At 32.9% G+C, this 25,738-nt stretch overlaps 1 long non-coding RNA gene across 2 annotated transcripts; it reads right to left on the bottom strand.

Moving 5' to 3' along the window:
• Window positions 1–4,298: 4,298 nt before the first annotated feature.
• LOC149577081 (uncharacterized) lies at window positions 4,299–24,734 on the bottom strand. Of its 2 annotated transcripts, XR_016364066.1 has the most exons (6): window positions 24,457–24,734; window positions 17,676–17,731; window positions 16,583–16,715; window positions 16,350–16,462; window positions 12,404–12,474; window positions 4,299–4,623 (listed from the first exon to the last, which is right to left on the bottom strand). It is a non-coding gene; the product is annotated as an uncharacterized LOC149577081 (long non-coding RNA). The 2 variants fall into 2 exon arrangements; XR_016364074.1 differs by lacking the exons at window positions 17,676–17,731; window positions 24,457–24,734 and having other exon boundaries at window positions 16,583–16,813.
• Window positions 24,735–25,738: the final 1,004 nt, after the last annotated feature.

Here is a 25,738-nt window from a genome sequence, read left to right as displayed (position 1 = left end):
CAATTTGTCAACAAGTAGTCTTTGTATCAACAACAGATGATCCAGCTGACATTCATTGCACTAGGTGTGGAACAAATACAACATTCCAATTTCAACCCTTTCTCCAATGCATCATCGAAACAGAAGACAACATGCTCAAATGCAATCTACATGGAAAGCTCTTGCAGGACCACTTCCCCGAACTAACAAAAATTCTCTTCAACAAGTACATAGAGACTATGTCTACAGCAGTTTACATGATGCGGAATTTTGAGATTCAAGGCACTTTCACACTTGCTATGGATCACACAATCACATCAATTACAAGAGAGACTTCAACTGTAAGCATTTTCAAACAATTTTCTACTACTATAATTACTCTCAATCAAATTTACTTGCAACAAATGCAAACAAAACTTCTAACCTACATTGATTTGCAAATTGCAGGGAGCATAGCCAACCAATGATCATTCCAACACTTTCCAAAAACTACAGTAGCAGCAACAAGGTAAAATGAACATCCCCATAAAATAGCCGTACCTAAAATAACTCATGCTTGTTAAATATTTATAATATTTTATTACAGAATTCACATTGAACTATTGTGTAGCGCTAACCACCACACTCTTTTTCTGCAGGCACACCATCTTTATCAAAAGCAAAGCAAAGCAAAAGTTCTCAATATCAGTTTTTGCCATTCACCGGCTTATATATATAGTTCACACACATTTACTTTTTGCCACTCACGAGCTTATGTATACAGCCATACATATAAAAGTCACGAAAAACATAATATAGAAAATGATTTTGCTATATGTTTGTACACCAAAACATAGAATACAAAGCTACATAACCCATATAAATTCTTCCAACAAACTTGCTGTTCTTTACTAGCCATTGTATTAAATACTATACAGTTTACAGCAGTTGAAAATAAATATAGTAATATACAGTTTAAAGTTTTCCTTCCCGCCAACACAGGACAATTTTCTTACATTTCCTTCTCTCAATGCACTTTATTATTTTCCATTTGATTTGTTTGTTGTTAATGCTTAAGTATGGTATCTTGTCTTCTTTATTCAGTCTCTTTCAGCTTTATTTACGCTCATATTTTCTGCTACAATATTTCAACTGAACAAAATAGATCGCTTTCACAAAGAATGTCAACTGCACACAGTTTACTAATAAATTTAACTGGACCTATCCAACTTAGCAAACCTCTTTAATTTCTCAATTCATATTTTATTATATATACAAACATTTTATTAAAAAAATTGTAAAGCAAAAAACTTCACAAATTCCATAGCAAAAACATTCCCCGTTGCACATCCAACAAATGAATCCCAAAAGGCAGGGACTATTGCTCGCACAAAGCTCTTGTTTTACAATCTAAATGATTATCAGTAACAAATCATTTAGAAAAGTTTGTACTTCTAAAGCCCATTGAATTCTAGACTCTGCTTTTCCTAATTACATTCTCCCTTATTTGGTCTTTTACTAAGCTTGTCTTATACTGCAAGCTGCTCCTTTTTTTTAATATTGTGCAGTCATCTCTCTACCTATGCTACTCTGTGTCCAGCAGCCAAGCAATCATCCAAGAACACTAGTCTTGGATTCGATTAGCCAAGCCAAAATTCCAAAAATTTGGTGTCAATCAAAAGGTAACATGAAGTCTACAATTGAAGAGAGGCCCGAGCTTTCCATTGATGTGAGCATGTGATACATTTGATGCTTGTAACATAAAAGCCTAATTTATTACATCTTCTATGTCTACATTCCACCACTCCCTTGTATCATTGAAGAAAAACATACAAAACTATGCATTTCACCTCAAATAGAGTCGCACAAAATAATCTCATGAAAAGTCAAAATAGAATTTTAGCCTAGTCTATACAGAAAAGGGAACCAATTGTGGAGTCATATTCAGATGTCAATAATGATGTGCAAGAGGAAACAAAATCTATAGCACCTGAAAATTCGACAACACAGACAAAATAAAATGACGTTGTTGTCTTAGAAATTGACAGTTTGAAATGAAAGGCTCCTTTAAGTTTCGACAATTATTTGGAAATGAGATCCCTAACAAAAAAAATCAAATTTTATCCCCATCAACAATAGAAGAGGAATTGATTTTAGACCAAACTTTGCTTCCAACATTTTTGAAAAAATTATTTGGAGAAAATATAGAAAAATATAAATATGAAAAAAATAGTTCTATTGCTCCAGCATCCCCTTAGGGGTCATCAGGAACAAATCTAGTTGGAAATCATGGGAAAAATTCATTCTTGTCTTTAAAAAATAAATGTGAACCTAAATACCATAAAAAATGATTGAAAATTATAAACATAATGAAGAATATTCCTCTGTTCATTTTGAGTGGTTACCTTCTGCAAACATAATAATAATCTGATAGTGGACAAAATGAGAAAAGGCATTCTTGTTGCAGAATCGATACATGTACACGAAGTAGCAGTTGAGAACAATTCAAGTACCCTTTTCTTTCCAACCACAACATTGGCACACTCACTAACAGTTCAAGGTATTGGTGTAGAGGTAAAATTATACTCAACTATGGAGGGGTTTGGTGCTTTCCCTTGGTAGTTACTAACTTCATGGTCAAACATATTCAATTTATAAGACCTCTTAGCTTAGAAAGTTAAACTGTTCAGTGGCAAAATACTCAATCCCTTCCTTTAGGATTTTAGTCTCTCTTTACCAAAGCCCCACTACCAAAAATGAGGAATGTAGAAACATCAGTCTTGACACAAGTCCAAGCCTGCTTAGGAGTCAAATCTCACAATCCTTTGTGAGGCATTTGATTCTAAATATAGTTGGCACAATTGAGAGCCTCAACCCAAAATGAAGAATTTATAGCTTGAGACTGTATCATACAATTGGTCATCTCCTATAATGTCCTATTCTATCTCTTTGCAACCCCATTCTGCTGAGGGGCATGGGGAACTATGAATAGATGTTGTAAACCATACCTAGTGCAAAAATCTTTGAAAGACTAATTCACACATTTTGTATCATTTTCACTGCACATACGCTAGAAAAAAAGACTAGTCGCTTCTCCACAAATGTCTTAAAGATTTGAAATGAATCAAAGACATTAGACTTGTACTTCAAAAATTAACCTATGTGCATCTATAGAAATCATCTATGAAGGTAAGTACATATTGAGAACCTAAAAAGGATGGAGTGAGAAATGGAATAAGATCATTGTGTATCAACTACAATGGTGCCTTAGCACATGTGGATCTACCTACCAAAAATTGATCTTTGTGATGTTCACCAAGTGCACAACCTTGACAAACACCATCTATACAAGAGATCTAAGGTAGCCTAATCATTGGCTCCTATGTACTCATATTCTATAGATATTTGTAGTTGACATGGCCAAAATGTTCATGCTAAAGCTTGCTCACTGTGTTTGCATGAGGAATAAGGAAAACACTTGTAGAATCAAAGCTCTCAAAGCCACTAAGCTCATATAAGTGAGACTGAATATCAACACTCCTAGTAGCAACAACCAAGTCAAGATCATAGAGATCTTGAATAACCACATGATGTGGTAAGAACTCAATAGTCTTAATAGAGTGAGAATGACAAATCTAAAAGATAGATAAGAGGTTCATAGAAATGGCCGAAACCAAGAAAAATCTTGTAGTGAACCACCCTCAAAAGAGATAGTGCTTGAACCTAAAACTAAAAGTTGTGTGGAGTCACCAATTGAAATATGTGTAGTGACAAATTGAGCAAGTGAGGTAAGAAAATCAAGTTAGTGTGTCATATGGTGGGAAGAGCCTAATTAAGAATCCAAGTAGTTGATGAAGATAATGCTCATGCAGAAAGAGAATGTCATTTCCCTAAAGGAGGAGGTGGTGGCTTCAATGAAGAAACAAGAGCTCTGTGCGAGCAACAGTCCCTGCCTTTTGGGATTCATTTGTTGGATGTGCAACGGGGAATGTTTTTGCTATGGAATTTGTGAAGTTTTTTGCTTTACAATTTTTTTAATAAAATGTTTGTATATATTATAAAATATGAATTGAAAAATTAAAGAGGTTTGCTAAGTTGGACAGGTCCAGTTAAATTTATTAGTAAACTGTGTGCAGTTGACATTCTTTGTGAAAGCGATCTATTTTGTTCAGTTGAAATATTGTAGCAGAAAACAGGAGCATAGATAAAGTTGAAAGAGACTGAATAAAGAAGACAAGATACCATACTTAAGCATTAACAGCAAACAAATCAAATGGAAAATAATAAAGTGCATTGAGAGAAGGAAATGTAAAAAAATTGTGCTGTGTTGGCTAGAAGGAAAACTTTAAACTGTATATTACTATATTTATTTTCAACTACTGTAAACTGTATAGTATTTAATACAATGGCTAGTAAAGACCAGCAAGTTTGTTGGAAGAATTTACATGGGTTATGTAGCTTTGTATTCTATGTTTTGGTGTACAAACATATAGCAAAAACCTTTTCTATATTATGTTTTTCGTGACTTTTATATGTATGGCTGTATACATAAGCTCGTGAGTGGCAAAAAGTAAATGTGTGTGAACTATATATATAAGCCGATGAATGGCAAAAACTGATATTGAGAACTTTTGCTTTGCTTTGCTTTTGATAAAGATGGTGTGCCTGCAGAAAAAGAGTGTGGTGGTTAGCGCTACACAATAGTTCAATGTGAGTTCTGTAATGAAATATTGTAAATATTTAACAAGCACGAGTTATTTTAAGTACGGCTATTTTATGGGGATGTTCATTTTACCTTGTTGTTGCTACTGTAGTTTTTGGAAAGTGTTGGAATGATCATTAGTTAGCTATGCTCCCTACAATTTGCAAATCAATGTAGGTTAGAAGTTTTGTTTGCATTTATTGCAAGTAAATTTGATCAAGAGTAATTATAGTAGTAGAAAATTGTTTGGAAATGCTTACAGTTGAAGTCTCTCTTGTAATTGATGTGATTGTGTGATCCATAGCAAGTGTGAAAGTGTCTTGAATCTCAAAATTCTGCATCATGTAAACTACTGTAGACATAGTCTCTATGTACTTGTTGAAGTGAATTTTTGTCAGTTCGGGGAAGTGGTCCTACAAGAGCTTTCCATGTAGACTGCATTCGAGCATGTTGTCTTCTGTTTTGATGATGCATTGGAGAAAGGGTTGAAATTGGAATGTTGTATCTGTTCCACGCCTAGTGCAATGAATGTCAGCTGGATCATCTGTTGTTGATACAGAGACTACTTGTTGACAAATTGTGCACAATGGCTGGTATGGTGAGCTCTGGACATTTTTTACTCGTAATGTTCCTGTCACCTGGAAGTACAAAGAATGAGGTCAATTGTAATTGATTGTAGTCATGTTTTTGTTGTTATTGAATACTTAATTTTAGATAAGTGTTATTTTTTGACTTACCTACAGATTGCTATTTGCATGTTGTTGCAATGATTGTATAGTGCAGTTGTCGTTCAGCTTGTCTATGTAGGTCAATAGGCCTGATCTAATAACTGTTGAACCACATGGGCTGGTGCGTGTGACATTTTTAGCAATAGCAATAACATTGTTGGCAATGGTGTTGATCTGCAAATATTTTTTAAGCTTTTGTAGCTATAGTTGTGCATTTTTGGCACTATGAACTAGCAACAGAGAAGTAGATATGAGAAATTCAAGTACTGAAATTACATAATAGCATTACGGTAAAACTTGTTATGTGTTATTTGTTACTTACAGTGGCTGTGTCACATGGCCATTGTCCATCTCTGATCTGTAATTGGAATTCTATGGGCTTTTGTACATATGAAGTTACAAAGACACTGAGAATGCCAGTTGGGTAGATGTTGTGTGACTAAATCAGCTGGAATATTTTTGTATCAGGTGACAATCTCTGTTGTTCACAGACAGTAGGTATATTTTCCACTTCAGTTTCTGACTTGAACTGTATGCAGTAATCAGCATCTCCTCTTTCATACTGTGAGTTTTTATTCTTGATTCCAAATTTTTGAATGCGGATGCTTGTTCCAAGAGTCACCCAATGCAAATATTTATCAATCAAGGTGTTTGTGATGTTTGATGTTATAGTGAGTAGATCGGCTTTGTCTATCAAATCTATGTGTGCAATTGATGATCTTTGTTCATTTTGTGCAGAGTTTTTGCAAGCTGGTCCATATGTAGCTAGGATGTCACCCTCAAAGACTACTGCTGATTGTGTGTTGCAGATGTCAAATATGGGAGTTGGGGAAGTTGCAGCGACTTTTTGTCTGCAATAGAAGTAGATAGATTATGTTCAAATACATAGAATGTAAGAAATGTATACAAAGCTATTGTGGAGAAGTATAAAAATATTGAGACTACTTGCCTTTTTTGCCTGGTCTTGTCCATAGTAGTTGGAGAGCCTTTGTTCTGGTCTATGTCCATGGTGTGCTGAAATCAACCTATAGCCAAAATGTAGCCAATATTCGATGGTTAATTATAGGCTATCATATTTATTTTTCTATTTTTGGTTAGAAATATGTTACAGTGTCATTTTCTATAGTTGGAGTTGGACTGTAACTATAAAGTGGTCAGTCTGGTATGTGTCTAGAACAGTGGCTTTTATGATTTCAGTTTCTATGTTATGTATCCAAATATGGTCAAGGTTGCTTCTTTTTTGTGTTGTTGTGTTTTGTGTTGCGAGTTTGAGATTGTGTTGTTGCATAATGTCAAAGAGCTGTGATTTTTTTTTTGATGTCTTTAGAATATCAATGTTGAAGTCTCCTGCAATTACTAGTATTGAAAGTTTTGGTTGAGTGGCGGTGATGGTTTGCATGAAAGTCAAAAGCTCGTTGGTCGATGCAGCTAGTGTCATATATATGTTTGCAATGCGTAAGCATTTTTGCATATGAGAAATGTCAATTATGATTGATTCGAGCTGTGTTGTTGCATATGTTTTCATATTTTGCATTATGCTAGTTTTGCTACTACATGTGAGAAATCCATGAATAGTGTAGAATGGGTAAATTCAAATTTTTGATTTAGCAATGGCAATTGGTCAATGTGGTTGGCTCTTGTCTCTTGTAGGCAAAGTACAATTGCACTATGCAAGTCGTGATCATGGTCTATTTCTTTTGCATGCAGCTGCAAGCTTCAAGTATTTAAAGTACATATTGTAATAGTGGTTAGTGATGTGGGAGAAAGTGTGTAATGTAGAGGCCATTGTGATGATATTTGCAATCGTTGCATTTCTACTTTAACTTTATGGGATAGCCTGAAATTATTGTGATGTAATTTGTTCATCAAGTACAATTTTTCTATGTCTCTTACGCGGGATAGGGCAGTGTAGGAAAGGCCGTGTTGATAGACCTTTGTAGGGTCGAAAGCTATAGTGTCCATTGTCAAGCCTTGTGCTCTATGGATAGTTCTTGTAGATGCAAGTTGTATAGGGAATTGTGATCGTATGACTATGTTTGTTAATGTTCGCATTCTTCTTGTAATTCATGTCAATGGTGTCCATGTAAGTTGTGTTTTATCTGTGTACATGTGTTGCATTTGTTGTCTTCGTATTTTTTTGACATTAGGGTCATTGAACTTGATCCAAAGGATGTCTTCATTGTTGTTTGTGTGTAGTTCAAATGTGTCATCAGCACCATTGACCAAACCATCTTGTATGTCAAGATTACCTGCTATAAGCTCAATTAGGATTCCTGGCTTGACGAATATAGTTGCGGGTAAGCTTGTCCTCTCTACTTGATGAGGGTTGTTCTCCAATGTTCTATCTTTTCGATCAATTGCTTCAAGTTTGTAGAGTGTTGTTGGTAGGAGGTCTAGCATTTTTCTATTGTGGTCATCAACAACAGAGTTGCATTGGAATAAATGTGGCAATTTTGGATCATTAGGTATAGGCTTTTGACATAGTCTATTTATGTACCAAATGTCTTGATCTATTTGTTCAGAGATTCTTATACGGTTCAGAATGGAGACAAAGTGTTCATTTCTTTGTCTAAGAACAGTTTTCAAGTTATAATATTTGATATTGTCAAATTCCAAAATGTGTATGGAATCCTTTCGCCATTAATTCTTGGTTCTTCAAAAATCCATCCATCACATACTGGTTGAGCTTGGTAGAAGTCACCAAAAAATATGATGTCTATGTTACCAAATGGTTCTGTTGGTGTATGTTTTATTTGGCATAGCCTTCTGTCTATGTTGTATAAGGTTGTTGATCCTATTAGCGATGTCTCATCGATTAAAAGAACATGAAGTTGATCTAGTCTCTTGCTCAATGTATCCAAGGTGTCTGAGTCTAATGGTGCAATGTTTGATGAGTTACATGGTAGATGGAATATGGAATGCACAGTTAACCCACCTATGTTGTATGCAGCCTTTCTTGTTGGTGCGACAACGATACCTTTTGGTTTGAGTGGATCACTCTGTAATTGTTTGTCATACAAGCAGATTAGAGCCTCATAGAGCAATTTTGTTGTGAAGGTCTTGCCAGTTCCTGCTCCTCCTGTTAGGAATAAGTACAGTGGTTTATGTGGTGAAAGTCTTTTTGTCATAATGACATCTTTTAATATTGTTTGTTGTTCTTTGTTTAATTTTCTTCGCAATATGAAGTATTCTTCGGTTCTTTGCAAGAATGGATGTGCAATTTGTGAAAATAATTGATTCTGTGTAGTTTGAACAATTTGCTTTGGTTTGGATTTTCTATTGTGCATTAGGTCATTAGCCAAGTCATATTGTTCTTGTGTTGTTGATTCCTAGTTGGATTGTGTTTATCGATTAAATATCATTGTTGCATTTGCATTGTTCTCTATTTCGTTTCGTATGTCATCTATGTTACCCCATCCATAATCAATTTGCACATTGAACATTTTTTCAATTTTTGCTATTTCTATTTTTTTAGCATTGAATGCATCAACCCATGTGTTGTGTTGTAATAACAATGTCTCTTCATTTACTCGAAAAGGCATATACATCATAAGCTTCTCTCTACAATAATTGTCATAGTCAATATGTGGGTTGTATTTGACAAATCGAATAATTTGTGGTTTTCATCTTTTTTGAACATTAGTTGATTTATTATAGTAGAGCACGGTGTACTCAGCTAATGATAAATTGTCTAGTGTCATTGGCCTTGATATGTACTTTTCTATTGCAAAAGGATACATGATGTTGTCAGAATTGTCGTGTTCTTTAGCTAGTAGTTTTGGACTTTTGAGCATGAGTACTCTGTTGTCTAATGGTGCAGTGTTAATAAAGACGAGATTTTCCTTGATGATTTTCATAATGGCAATGACAATGCAATGTGGACAACCTGACGACTAGACATTTGTTGGTAGTTTAGTAAAGCGTTTCCAAGTTTGCGTATGAATTCTATTTTGTTGTCATAAGCTGTCGTTGATTGCTTGCGCAATTGTTGAAAGGCTAATGTTGTTGTTGTATCTTGTTTTGTCATATAGGAGCAATAATAAGATGCAGCAGCATACGCATCTAATATGAACTGTGTATCAGTATTCGCATACCATAGCGATGGGACTTGCTTTGCAAATGCATTTGTCCAAATGTCACTTGGTTCTCTTTTTAGTAATAGTACTCTTGTTCTTAATGTCATTCGTAGCATTAACATATAATCGACTTCAGTAATGTGGAACTCATTAAGGAATTGCTCAAATGTAACATCTCTTGAATATTGTTTGTGCTTAAGTTGCATAAAGAGCTTTGTTGCTTTCTCTTTCATTCCTAGAGTTGTTGTCGGTAAAGGCTCTAGAATAGTTGTTTTTCTCATTGGAGGTATTGGGAAGTTGAAGTGACAAGTCGATGACTTATACTTCTTGCAACTTTTTGTGTGATGGTGTGTTTGAATGTTGACAAGGTTTCCATCTAGAAGTGCAGAATTACAAGAGACATATTTGTCGACAAAGTTCTCGATTTCTTGATTTGTGCATTTTCCATATATGGGTGCATTTTCAATCCAAACTATAAAATGTACATGTTCATTACCTCTATTTTGGAATTCAGTGACAAAGAAGTAGTCTGACACTTTGCCAAATAACTCTGTGCTTGTTAACATCATTCTACGAAATGCATTAAGTCAGTGATTGAAATACGAAGTGCATAAAACTCGATTCTGTCTTATTCGAAAGTCTAAATTTCTGGCCTCTGTAGTCTGAGTATCTTTATAGTTGTTATCAGCATACATATGATCCAAGGCTTCTAGTAGTGATGGCCATAGGTGCTCAGCACTTGTCAATGTGGCAAAAAATGTTGGGGGTCCTAATTGCCTGATCATTGCAAAAATGTTTTTCCTTGTATTGTCCAAGTAATCAGGGAATGTACGAATAGTTTTGAATGATCTGAATCCAATTGGTGATCGCAATGTTCGTTCAATGTTTGTAGGCGTGCGAACGTCTTTTGCTAACAACTTCTTCCCTTTAAGCTCAGCTTTTCTTACGCAAACCCATGCAATAGAGGAGATTTGTTGAATGAGTAGTTTTATTGCTTTAAAGAAAATGTATGTAATGTGTGTGGCAAAGTCATTGTCTACATGCATGAGTTCTCATTTTACTATTTTTTGGAATGAGAAATTTTTGACAATGTGTTGTGGTCTCGAATAACCATAGAAGAGAGTTGGAAAGTTCATTTCCTCTGAGTTTTCATCTTGAAATATTCCAAGAGGTCTAGTTCCTTCAGAAGGTGCAATCTCAATTGTTGTTGTATCAAGATCTTTGATTGAATGAGTGTCGTTGAACCAATGTATAAGTGATTCTGAGATTGGTTCATTACTAAGTTCATCATTGTCATTAGAGTCTTCTATTTCTGTATTGCCAAGAGATGCTATCTCTTGTTTTTTTTTTCTTAGAGTGGCCTCCCAATGCTCATCTATGACAACATTTTCTCTAATATACAAAGGCGTTGTTGCTAAAGTTGATAATGCGTTCATCACACATAAGGGTCTTATATTGCCTTGGGCATATGCATTTTCATACTCTAGTTTTCGCTTCAATCTTATTGCAATTGTTCTGTTGTCATCTAATTGTCGAGGCAATACTCGTTGTACTTTATCAATATCTACAAGCACATTAATGATTGCTCCGTTTAGGCCATATTGTGACCTTTTGTAACCTAGCTCTCTTATCTGGGCAAACGCAATGCACAACGAGACAAGTCTTTCTTCCAGTGATGTTAATGTATGGACAACATCAATACGTTTGTTTCTTTCTATTCTCCAAGGTGCAACAAATGGAGAAACTTTTCCAGACATGACTGCTTTGAAACATTGGGTACACACCAATTTGTTGATTTCAATTTTGTTTTGTTTATGTGTTATTTGAAGAGAGTTGAAAGCATCAACAAATGCTTGGTCAATGATTTGTGTATTTTTTTGAAAATGTAACATTTCGCAGCAGTTGCATGGGTTTATGGGTGTGTCTTTTATGACATGTTGATATGCTTTTGTTGATTTTGAGATTTGTCCATGGGGTAAAAGTTGTCTAAATTTACGTTTTTGAATTTGATAGAAATGTAGGTGGAGGTTGTTTTGTGTTCTGGCATTGTTAGCTTTTTCTTGGTTTCTATTTTGTTGAGAGAAGCCTATGCTTCTGCTCTTGCGTATTATGTTTTTGAGGTGATGCAATGAATGCCTAGTTTTGACATGACCTTGTTGTGTTGTTATTAAGCACATTCCTGATGCATTGACAGGTGTTGTAGCTTGTGCCTGACGTGGTTGACTTTCTGTCGCGGAACATAAGGATTGTTGTCTTTGTTGTTCATCACTTTTCTGATTATTTGTGTGATGATGTATTGTTTCTTTTAATGATCGTAGTGAGTTTCGAATGTTTCTGTTGGTTGATGTTGCTGTGCTTAGCTGTGTATCATGTGAAATGTTAAATGATGTTGGAGCTAGTTGTGTGGGTGGTGTAGTCTGTGGCTCATCACATTCTGAGGAGCTAAATTTATTGGAACTATTGTAGTGATTCATTTGGTAATAGGCTTTTGTGCAAAGGACAAATTAGGAGGCGAAATTATCTCAAGTATTACAATGATTCAATTGGTAATAGGCTTTTGTGCAAAGGTCAAATTAGGCTTCTAAGAATCATGGTATATTTAGTTAGGTGAGAATGGGAACGTACAAATAATGAAATGAAAATAGGAAAGGCTATGGATTAAAATGGAGGAATTGATTCAAACAAAGTGAGTTGTAAGAAGTAAAACAAAGCAATTTTGTAATCTACTATGTACAGTTAAATTTGATTCACGTGTTTGTAACTAAGAGCACAAAGTAAACCGAAGCAATTTTGTAAGCTACTATATACATTTAAATTCGATTGGCATGTTTGTAACTAGAAGCACAACTAGAGCAATAGTAAAATTTCATTAGGTAGAAGCTTACACTAGTTTCAAATTATTATTTATCGTAGTTTCAAATTTTGGTAAAACACCGTACCTGGTAGAAGATTGGCTTCTTTGTTTGTTAGTTCTTCGAAATCGTAACGAAGCCAACTGTGGTGATCTTGCCTATGTCAACAAAACCATTTTGGTCAAAACATTGTAGTCTTTTGTCAATAGATTGCATAGATAAGGAATTGGAGAGCAAGGAATTTTAAAATTGCATCAAATATACTATTTTAAAAAGTAATTTAAATACGATAGTTTAAAGCTAAGATAATTAATGTTATTTTTGTTCCCAACTTCAATTAGAAAATAGCACAAAAATTTAGATATATGTTTCAAATATATTTTGTTATCGCATAAGATTATAGATATTTCATTTATGAAGAAGAGTTTAATTTTTCTTTGAAAAAAGCTTCTTAAGAAATGATATGTAATATTAATTAATTTTTTAATATAAGTAAACATGTTTGATAGGTGTAATTAGTTGATTACAAAATATATTTTTTAATGAATAACTAAAATTATTTGAATCATGAATATTAGATTTATGAAGAAGAATTATAGTAATTATTTTTATTTTTGTAACAATTGTATATTTGATATTTAACTTAAGAAATTCATTTATCATGTATGAGATATTTTTGTTTATTAAATTTGATAGTTTAAAGTTAGTATAGTTAATGCTATTTTTGTTCCTGACTTTAATTAGAAAAGACGATGAAAAATTACATATATGTTTGAAATATATTTTGTTATTGCAGAAGATTATAAATATTTCATCTATGAAGAAGAATCTAATTTTTTTGAAAAAAGAAAGCTTTCTAAGAAATGGTATGTACTTGCAAGAAGATTGGTTTAATCTTTGTTTGTTAGTTCTTCAAAATCGTAACCAAGCCAACTGTGTGGAGCTATTGCCTGTGTCAATAAAACCATTTTGGTCAATCATAATATACCTTACAATTACTAAATCTTAGTTTTATAATAGTCACTTCTCTTAACATTTACAAATATTAAACTAGTGTACCTAAAAAAATAATTCAATTTTTTTTGTAAAATAAGCGGAGAGGTATCTAATTTCAAAAGAATTAATACAAATTTAGTAAATATTGTATTCAAATGAGCACAAAAGTTCTATGAATAAACTATTGTATTTGTTTTTATATATATTATGCCTTGATATTAAGAGTATGTAAAGAACATGCAAATATTCTTTTTGTATAGTGATATTTTTACACGGTGATAATTTTATATCAAAATATATATTTATAATTAAAATCATAAACTAATATTAAAAAATTAAATATCCAATATTTGTCTTTTACTATCATTAGATATATTGGTTTGTCAAATATGACTAATAGTAAAAGAAATAAAAATAAGAATTTGTGTCTTAATATTTTGTAATATTTTGCATTCAACTTATAAAGATTGGACATTCATATGCTCATAATACTTTTATAGAAGAATATATTTTTAATGCAGATTTTTTAAATTTTTTTATTAATATAAGTAGACGTGTTTGATAGGTGTAATTAGTTGATTACGAAATATCTTTTTTAATGAGTAACTAAAATTATTTGAATCATAAATTATTTACGTAGAAGAATTACAGTAATTATTTTTATATCAATTGTATATCTGATATTTAACAATAATATTTTACACATTTAACAGTAATATTTCAGAAGTAATTAAATATTAGAAATATATTTCATATTATAAATAAAATTATTAAAAACTACTTAAAAATAAAATTTTCTAAATTGTGTATAAAACATAGATAAGCTAAATCTACTATGCAGAAAAGAACAATGTAACGTGATATTGCGCAGTGATTTAAAATTCAAACATGAGAAAGAAGACTACTATTTTAATTTGATATGCCATCAATTAAATATGTTTGTAAGATTATTATTAGAATTGACAGTTAACTGTTAAAAAGGAGGAGCAAAGAAATGAAATGGGAAGTAGTGAATGGAATGACGGCAAATGAAATTTAATAAGAGTATAGTGTGTTGTGTGCCATAAAGGTTTAAACTGATACTAACTATGTACTATTTGATAGAGCAACGAATAAAGAGTAGGTAATTTGTTATTATAATTTACACAAAGCACAGTGGTGCTGAGAAGACATGTTGTTTTATGCCTTGTTTATCTGCATTCTTTTTCAGAACCAATATTTCCGAAGATGGGTAGTTCAGCCCTATTATTTTATGTCAAAACTTTGGTGCCTTAAAAGTTTGTTTAAATCTTGGCTACATTCAATGGACAAATGATTAAATTTGTGGTAGAAATGGCTAACGTTTTAACTAGGATTGCCCAAACAGGGTCAGAATCCCACCCTTTTAAGACATTTTTCCCAAAATCATGAGAATTCTGACCTTCCGCTTTAACTCAATTTCTTTGATGTCATTTTGGAATCATGAGAACATGGTGAATTTGATGGAAAAGCCACTTGAAAGAAAGAATTTTGGCCGGTTTCCAGACTTCGAAATATTCTGTTGCTGGCTGGGATTTCCTAAAATGAGTTGGAGCCAACCCTTTTGGGGGATTTTGCTAAAAAATAACCCGATTTCAGACCTTCCATATTGAACAATTCTTTGTCTTCAGCTTAGGAAACATTAAGTATTTTACAAATTTGGAGAGGAAACAAGCGATGGGGGCTGGAATTTAATAGAAATGATCAAAGTTTCATGGTTCAATTGCCCAGATAGGGTCAAAATCCGACCCAATGCCCAAAAATCATTATTTCTGCCCCATGGTTTGAGCTTGGATTTGAGTTTCAAGTTCAATTGGAGAAAAATGAATGAGAGTTGAGCTAAAGGGTTTGATTGGTGAAGCAATTGAGACAAATTACAGTTCATTTTTAATGGAAATGCGCAAGCACACCCTCCTTGGACAAACATAGTAGGCAAAGTTGAAGACAAACAATGGAACAGAAGTGTAAATTCATACTTGCGTATGTGTCTGGTGTTTTCCTTTGGAACTAACTTTAAAATATAAAAGAAAAGAGCAACTTTAACTCTTATGAGAATGGACAATAACAGTAGACATGGAAGGGCAAACTCAACTAGTTGAAGTGTTCATCCTAAAATACAGACAGACAGAAATTTATGAGCTAAGTAATAGACACATGCATCAAGACTCTATGCGTCTACATGGAGAGGTTCAAAGGGGTCAATGCCTTGCGAGAAATTCTATAGAGTCGCCATTTATAGATATATATGGTGGTAAACATTTGGCAGCAAGAAATGGGTTGGAGTTTTCAGAGCTTCTTAAATCTTCATCTCAAGGATTGTTGTGTGGGATAGGACGTGGCATGGTTTCAACAAAGCGGTTGATAGATAATCTTGGCCAAGAAGTTGTTTTACCCTCTCAGAAGAGAATTTCTTTGGTTTCTGAGTTAGTGAAGGATCATGACATTACAAATGGAGATAAAGGCATAAATTCTGGTGTCCTTCAGCTTACTGGGAAGGGATGCACAAGTCTGAAAATATTTTTGATTTTATTGACAAAACAATGAAAAAATCTACTCATGTTTGGGGAACATGTAGGAATAGTGTAGATCTTAAAACAGATAAAAAGCATTCAGATAAACAATGAAGCTTCAAACCCGTGTGCTTGCCCTTACGAAAAAAAAAAATGAATGCACTCACCGATTTCTCACCTTCCCACCCCCACAAAAGCAGAGGAGAAAGGCAAACAACCGAATTTTAACAGAAGCACAAAATAGCCAAATTGTTGCAAATCACGAGAGCAAACGGGAATTAAATCCAGTGCCAAGAGCCCGACAATTACAAAGACGCCCAAAACATTAAAACCACAATTTAAAAAAATCCACAACTGATTTTTCATTTTTTTAAAAACATTTTTCCATCCGCTTTAAGGCAATCGTCCATGGCTTAAAAACATTTAAAGTTGAACAGTTTGAAGCTTAGAGCATTACGCTTATCATTAGATGCAAAGTACATACAGATAAACATGCAATAGATGCTCACCGAAAGGAAGCCCAGCTGCTATTAAAGAGTTGTTTCATTGCTGCTCCTTTGCTTTGAAGAAAAACGCTAGGGTCGAGCGAATGTCTCCTTTTGTTTAGTTTTCTAAGGTTTGCCTAAAAAAAGAACCAGTGTTATTGACAAAAGCAAGAAATATATGCTACTTGTATCTATGGATAATTTTCACCTGCAAAAGCAAATAGAACACAGAACAGAGGAGGGCATGCAATACATACTCTGTGTCTTCTTACTTCAGTTGTCGCATGATCTAAAAACAAAACCACAATCCCTAATTTTATCTCTTCGCCATGTCGATGAGCTTCCTGCAACTATATTTACTCTGGATCTTTTTTCCTACCTACTTCCTTCCTGACATGTCATAAATGCGTATTAAAGTTGAACAAGTTCTTATTTATCTTCGATATTATTATATTTCCAAATAGCCTGAAAACCCCAGCTAAAATGCGTTCACCAATCACAAATTTTGAAATCTCGCTTTAAATTCAGATTTTTTTAATCTCAACGCAAAAACATTAGAAAATTGCCACTGTCAGAATGAAAAATAAATGGAGTCGGGCAAACGAAAACATTAGTACCCTGCCTTTTAAAAGGCAGTGACTAATAAACTAAATTTAAGGAGAAGTTTGTTGTAATATCATTATATTCATATTTGATTTTGTGAGCATCAATATGCCTATTGTGTGAATGAATGTTTCTAAAATTTAAGAAGCAACTTACATCACACTTTTTTCATAGGCCAGTCTAAATTACAAAGGGAATAAGATAGAAAAGTTATCTCTAAATAGGGTAATTTAAAAATAACAAACCAAGCTCCAATTCAAAAAAAAAGAAAAGGCCCATTAATTTTAATTGTCATAGTTACAAACTAATTGAAATATTGAATTGAAATTGATAAAAAAATTGAAGTTAATGCAATAGTGCTAACAAAATTGAAGGAAGTTATAGACAAGACAAAAATGCATACATGTTCATACATGGGAGTAAGGAGCCATTTGAGGTGAAATCATAAATGAATGTGGGTATAACTATGGTTAGAAGGTGTAACAATAGCAATTTCTGAATCCAGCTCTGCCTTTATGGAAACATAAATAATTTATTTGTCTTCTTCAAGAAATAGGCATTTTTATTCGAGGAAATAAAAGTAAATTTGGTAGAATTTTAAATGAATCTTTCAAGAAATAAAAGGATGCCCAAGGAAGTTATCCAATAGAAAATTTGCAGAGTAAAATTAAATGGAATGAGAAAAGATTATTAACCTTTGTTCAAAGAATATGGGTTTAAATGCAATGATAGTCTATCCTTCCATACCTAAAATATCCCCAATTTCAAAACCGCACCATAGCCAACAAATGAGCAGCCAGATCCTGCAAGGTTTACAATAACCCCAAATTAATTTTAAAGATAAAGAACCCTGAATATCAAAAATAAATTGATTGAAATTGTTCGAATGAAAAAAAAACAAAAAGAACAAATAAAATTGAGATATATCCATTCAATCAAAGAAAAAAAGAGGCCTTCCAAATGGATTTTTGGCAGCTTAGAATAACCAGTAGTATAGAACCTTCCTCATTTTAATGGTTACATTGATGTCCAATATACTGAGCAGAGAGATATCTAAAAGTGACAAGAAAATTTATCCATGTTCAATAATGCAACCTACCCACAACACCTATATGAAATTTTCAAAATTTTAAACATTACAAATCATCAAAAAGAAAAATTCTATTCATCTTTTTTTTGTTGGAGAACAATTCGAAATTGACAAAATTTTAGAAAAACAACAATGAAAATATCATTGGCTAGTCAAAATTTGGAAAATACAACCAAAAATAGATTATATAATAAGATTTTTACAAAACTGTAGAACAAAGTATAAGATAGAATAAAAATTCCAAGGTAGTGAACTAATTCTGAGCAGTGTGGTAAAAATTTTGTCTCCTGCTTAGGTAGGGATTAATAATTAACCCTTAAATAATAATGAATTTCTTAGATATTCATGTTAAATGGGATATAACTCTTGGAACTTGTATCCTTATAATCTTTTGTTGGCCCTGTGCAAATAAAAAGAAGAGAATCATGAACGTAAATTAGTGTCCTGACGTCCATTGTAAGAGAAACCAGTATAAGTGAATTTTATTCAAAGTGATGGACTACTTCTCAGATTGCTACATCCTATTAGACATTGCGCATATGCCCATCAACAACATATGTAGATTTACTTTGTGCACTCACAATTATAATCTCAATTTGTTCAAAAGATGGCCTTCAAAATTTATCCTTTCCAGTTTCATCATTTGACCCAGTTTCATCATTTCAAGACACGATTGAATTGGCAGGCAAAAAATTGGCTTCACCAAATGAGCCACTTCTTGTTTTTCTCATTAATTATGGAAGTTCTAAGAATTTAGGATGATTTTTAAAGATGGGTTCCAAAATTAGGATATTTTTCATAGATGCCTATTGTCCAATTCACTTGAACAAGCTCCATGAACTTAATAAGAACGTAATTGTGCTTTGTACTCTAGAAAATAAGAACCATGACATGATTTAATCTCTCTCCTCTGTAAAATGCTTCAAATTTTAAAAATGATGATGAGAACTATGGTGAGGAAGAAGATGATTGTGAGGCTGATTGATGACATTGATGACGAAGAGAACAGATATGGCAAGAGGAGGAGATTGGATAAAAGTGAGAAGATAATGAACACAAAGATAAGAAATAATTTAAAATTAAATTGTTGAAGACACGCAGGAGAAAGTATTATAGATCATGCACATTTTATGGCAGGCCGTTGTGGGGTTTTGATGCTTCGGATGACTTACTTGACACATACAAACACTAACAAGTTATTCTAATTGGGATGTGTTTAATTGTTGATCAGTTTTTCTATGGTGGAAATGCAAATGAGATATATAACTAAGAGGTTATGGAATTTGAATAGTATGTGAATAGTGCATCACATTTTAAAATGGTGACTTCTACTCTCAAGGATGGCACAAAGGTCAAGGATCCAAATTGTTGCACAATAACATACCAAAAAGAACCTACAGTGTTGCTTCTAATAGAATGGATTTTTTTTAATTAAATGCAATGCTCACCCTACGTTGCAACAAATCTAAAGACATGGAGTGAGAATGGAATGAAAAAGATGAAGTTGTTGCTTTAACAGATGAGTATTCCTTTCACAGAAACACCACAGAAATTTAGGTACATGACTAGAGATTGGATTGAGAATGGAATTAAAATGATGAAGTTGTTGCTTCAACAGATGAGTATTCCTTTGACAGAAACACCACAAAAATTTAGGTACATGACTAGAGATTCCAAGAAGTGACTCAAGGTGGAGCTTGAGAAATTCTTTTTACAATATGGGCTCAATGGACTCTACTACAAAAGCTTCCAAAGACACCATGGCTATACATCTCAGGACTATACCATTAATTTTGTATGTGGGGTGACTGCTATAATAGAACATGGAGAGATGACAACCAAAAATCCATTTCAGAGTTGTTCTAGATAGCATATTCTTGTCTTTCTTTGAGCAATTTGGGGGAACTAGAGAAGGGATTAAAGGTGGGTGCTAGTGTTCAGAGCTCAATTTTTAGGCAGGGGTACCTTGCCATGAATAGGAGTCATTTTTGCAAGAACACGAGGTTTCAGATGGATTAAGCTTGAGAATTTAGAGGTTTTGGATGGATTAAACTTTAGAATTTTATCTCAACTCAAAAAGGTTCATGACTGGTTGGATGAGCTTCGGCATGATCCAAAAGATTAAGACAATATAAAATTGGCAGAAACTGTTGACAAGATGAAGCAGAATATGAATAATTCTTTTCTTTAATGTATAGAGTCTGTTGATTCTTCTCTTGATAACTAAGCTAATGGAGTGAAAAAGTGTCCTGGAAAAAAATATGCATCGGTGCCAAATTCAGTAGTATTAAAATATATTGAAGAGCATGAGCGAGCTGAAGAGAGAGATGAACTTAGACAAAATTCCATTGATGGTAATACAATCTTGAGATGACACCAAGGAAGGAGGAGGACGAATATAAGTCCTTGGTAACCAATGTAATATATTCCCTTGGATATTTATTGAGAAAGGTTAGAGTTTTATGGAAATTCCTACTGAGTGCTATTCAGTCATGATTTTTTTAATAAGCTTGTAGAGACTCTGTTATTGAATAGATTGAATATGTTCTTTATGGATTTGGAATTGATAGAGTAGCGAATTGAAAAGAATCCGATGAAAATTTGGGAATGTTCTATTACTTGTAAAGGAAGAATAGAGTATTTTTCTAAAACTAGGTACAAAACCCTTGAAAACAGACCTGATCAGAAGGGTTTTTTTATAACTGCAAATGCAACAGTGGAAAAAATATGCAATTGTGATATTTTGTAGAACACTCATAGAGATTTAAAATGGTTTTGGTTTCAGACTCATTGTTATAATATTGTGAAAGCACTTTGATGCCATAGCGGTTATAATTAGTAAGAAATTTGTGGTTAGACAATAAAATCTTTGAGTTATTGTTCTATTTCTGACACCATCACTATGGATTGATAATAATTCTAAAGGTGAACTAGAGTCTGAACAATCTAAATAGACCTTTAAAACCTACATTGGAGTTAGGGTCATTGAGTATTGAGATCTCATTGCATTTAACTACAATTGCAATTAAATATGTTAATAGGAAGGAAGTGGTAGCTATTATTTAATCTATTCTCATTTGTGATCAGTTGAACAAAATGGAAAGAAACTTTATCATTCCTTATAATGATTGGAAAGGTAGTACAAAAAGGGTTTTTGACTGTCATAGGATAGATAACACATGCAAGTAGTTGACTATGAGAACAGGAACAATCACAGGTTAAAAATGAAGTTGTCTTCAGGTCTCTTTCACTTTACATACTAGGGATTGATAAGGTAAGCATGGGAAGAATTCAGAATCATGGTAGTTTCTTATAAGTACCCTCTTCTTAACAATTCTTTCCACTTTTTGAGCCTAAATTAACTTTTGTTTCTATTAAGAAATTTTATTGCCATTAAAGTGGATGACTAATACCAAGCTTTGATTATTTTCATAGGGATGCGTTCAGTTGAAAAACATTTTACAAGGATAAGAAGCTCATTTATTAGAGCAACTAATAGAGAAGACATTCAGTAAACTCCTTCATGCTACTAAAATTATGTGGCAAGTCTTAATGTCCACAAAACTAAAAGGTATTAAAGGAAAGAAAAGGGATTTTGATACTATGAATATCATTTCTAACATAAGAAAATAAAATTTTGGACGGTAAGAATACCACTAATGTGCCAAAAGCATCCATTAAGAAGTCTTCTTGAGAACTCGAGATGATTTTATTTTTTTGGGGCATAATCACCTCTGCAAAATCCAGAGAGTGCTAATTATAATGGCTTCACTAACTGTAATGCATCAAACTATGTTCTGATAGGCAACCCCATTGAGATCGGGATTCAAAAAAATTGAATGAATTCAAACCATTATAATGGTGGGATGAAGGTTGGTTGTGATACTAGAAATTGAAATCCCTCAAGTGGATCTTCCGTTATGTTACCTCAGTATGGATTCTTTGCAGATTTTGTGTGTGGCAATGACAGATTGAATGGTGGGCCTCAAGTTAACAAACAAGAGTTCTTAGGAAAAATAAAGGGATATGGACTTACTGACATGCATAAATGAGTTGTCAAACAATGATAATTTCCAATATGTCCAGATAGTAAAATAATTTGATAAATTTGCAAGCAATATTACTGTCTCAAGTATAGATGAGACATACATTACCCGCCCACCATACGTGAGCATTTGAGCAAAGCTCTATACCACATTTAAGGTGGAATATGTTAATTTCATATCTTGCACAGTTATCAAGCTTCACCATTAAATGGTGTTTCAATAGGACTTGTCTGTGCATCAGATCATTTCTATTATATGAACTAGTGAAGATCCATACAAACTATATAGAAATTGCTCTCTATGGAAACATTGTTCTCAATGGAGGATCAACAATGTTTCCTAGTATTGTTGATCATATGAGCAAGGAAATTACTGCTCTTTCCCCTAGTAGCATGAAATTAAAGTTGTTGCACCACTTGAAAGGAAGTACAGTGACTGGATTGGAGGATCAATCTTGGCATCTCTTAGCACATTCCAACAGATGTGGATTGCAAAATTAGAGTATGATGAGTCTGGACCGTCAATTATTCACGAAAAAATCTTTCGAGTTCATTCTCTTCATGAATTTTGGGAATTATCATTGTAGGGTTATATTGTGGCAAGGTTTTTACTAGATGAATGGACATAGATCTGTTCTTGTTGAAATTACATCAAGTTTTGTTATTAGTGCACTGGTGCACCACTATCTTTGTTTATTTTATGGCAAGATTTTAGCCCAAAATATGCTTCTTGTTTTTCTTAATTATGTCATCTGTGTACTGGTTTGGATGGAAATGATTATTTTAAGTATCCAAAATGACAATTTGGAAATGATTATTTTATATCACTGTCACCTAGAGAAAGTGTAGTACTTAAAGGTTCACAATAAAAGAACTATCCTTACAAATAGGGATTTCTTCAGAGTTGATATTTCCACCTTTTGACACCTTAACAGAATACCTTAGTATTTAAAAATTTCTATGTTATTTGGTTCCTTAATATGATGTCTTTGTAAATGAATTTCTATATCACTGCCCCGACCTAGTATTCAATGTTGAGATCAATGAGCCATACTTCGGACATTTACTAGAGTTTGCAGAAACTCAACATCTCTCTAATTTATTTCTTGAACATGTACAAACAATGTTAACGGATCAAATTATGGAGATCACTAATATGCACTCTTTCCATAGAGTAAATCATATATTGTAAGTTGTCAAATTTGAGCATTATGATGATAATGCTATGTGGTCAAACTTTAGGAAACTAAAAACTTAGTTTCTGCATCTTATTTAAAACTCAACATATTTGTAGCTTGGAATTTGAACCTTTGAAAATGGTACCAAAGGATTCATATAAACTGACAAAGTAAACCCCCATATCCTATTTTGAACTTGGACTTGAGCCTAAATGGGTCTGGTATCTTAGGTTATCTGGGGTACAATCTATTTGAGAGAAGTTATTGGTGCTTGGTTGGTCTTCCATATGCTTACAAACACCTAGTCACACACATTAACGTATCTAGTAATGTAAACAAGATTAAAAAAGATGACAAGCCAATGACTTTTCCAATAGCACATTCACTAGGTTCATAGGCAGGTTTAGCAAATTCTACTACAAGAAAAAACAAAAAAATGGCATGATGGACATTTCCCAAGTCATAAGGGTTGGTGATAAGGTCTAGCTACATCTATAAAAACATGAAAGAGTGATTCAAAGCCCCATACTAGAATACAAGATGCCAAACATTTGTGTTATTTTCTTCAAACCATATCATTCAAAGATGGTAAAAATGCCTTTATACTTGATTTTTCATCTAGTATTGAAATTTTAGCCCCTAGAGCCATTCTTTCCATATTTGCTAGGGTTTTCCACAACTTTGCAACTCTATTATTTCAAACATTAACACTTTCAAGCAGTGTCAAAAGGGTTAAATTGTTAAGATCACTACACATCTTTCATGGCACATTTTGATCTATTTGAAGTAGCCAAGATTAGGCAGGTTTTTTTGGCTAGGTAACTATATTGATTTTTATTGAAATTTAAGATAACTGAAAGTTATTTCTGCTACCTCCATATGAGTGTATCCATCATTACATAAAACCCTTAAGTGCAATTCTTACTCCCTCAAAATAAAATGTTGATAGATTCCTACTACCAATAGCCGCTTCTTTACATAGCCATTATATATCTAGATAGAGAACCCCATTCTCGTAACATTGACATTACAAAAAATAAAATTTTGAAGGCACTTCCAGCATTATCCTTTTCAATACAATATACTGTACTATGTGACCTTGATAGACTGCAAAAAAAAAACTAGTACAAAAGACAATACATTTTCCTGCTATTTCAAAAAGATCATGCAAGGGCCATCAAAAAGATAGAAAAAAAAAAACTACTTTACCCACACCTTAGCATTCTCTATCTTCTTAACTCGAGTTTCTTAGTTTGTTCGACGCTTCCTTGGCACTCCTTGTTGGTATGTCGCCTCTGCCACATCAAAAACACAGCTCAAACTTTTCTCGACGAAGGGCCAATTTCAATCCATCCCATGTAGTGAGGGTTTTCATTTGTATTTGTCCTGCATTTTCTCAGTAGTGGGATAATATTAAGCTCGTATAAGTGCAGTAAACATAGAAATTAGCTGTCAACAACTGGTGCAGCTAGGAGAGAAAATGGCAAAGAGAAAGGAGAAATGCATACCACAAGAGACATCAAAATGGGCTTTCCACTGGTTAAAAAGCCTTACGATGGAAGTGTGAATAATTTTTTAAGTTCCCTCCAATTTTTTACCAAACAAATAACTCCCTCCAAATGTAGATTAATTGGGTGGAATTAAGTCGTTAGAAATTTTAATATTATTTGATGATGTTAATTATTAATAAATTAATTAGAAGTTTTAATTTATTAATTATTATTAATTATTAATTACATTTTTACATTTATATATTTATATTCTTTAATTTTTGAATAATAATTTTTTTCTAATTTTCTAATTTCAATCTATTTAACATTTGTATATTTTAAGTAGGAAGTATTTTCTAAAGTAAGTCAAATTATGATTTTATTTTATTTTTAAGTGTGTAGTTTTTGACACAAACTCATCCAACCCTATTTCATGAATAGTTCATAGTAACCTACGTTTCATGAGAATGAATACTATAAAGGAGTAACATTAATTTATCAAATATGGTTGAGTGGCAAATTGTATTATCAACTATGTTTGGTTGATTGGTTATCATTCATTATAATGAGTAATATATTTATATGATTATATTATATGGAACTTAAGTGTTTGTAATACATTAATAGAAATAACATGAGGTGGTGCATTAGGATCCATTTGTTCTTTTCTTTCACATAATTCACCCTTCTTCCCTTCTCAAGAAAGGAAAATCTCAAAAAATCAATCCCCTAAAATTCCCTCCAAATTAAAATGCATACCCACCTCTCATATTTTACTTAAAATAACATTTACATATTATATAATATATTTTAAATTAGTAATAAATTGTTTATATTTTTATTATGTTTTAAAGTATGAGTCATAAATTAATATTTTTTTAATTATGAATATTAGAATAAAAATTTAAGAATCCAAACGAGTGATATAAATAGAAGAGAACTAAATTAAGCAAAAAATTATTAATCCACTCAATTATTGATATACCTCTTAGAGAACAATTGAATCA

The sequence above is a fragment of the Cupressus sempervirens genome, chromosome 1 (genome assembly GCF_028749045.1).
Source record: "Cupressus sempervirens isolate cs-2001-9-10 chromosome 1, ASM2874904v1, whole genome shotgun sequence".
Classification (NCBI taxonomy): domain Eukaryota; kingdom Viridiplantae; phylum Streptophyta; class Pinopsida; order Cupressales; family Cupressaceae; genus Cupressus; species Cupressus sempervirens.
The sequence above is the reverse complement of the archived record's forward strand: the minus strand, read 5'-3'. Positions and strand labels throughout refer to the sequence as shown.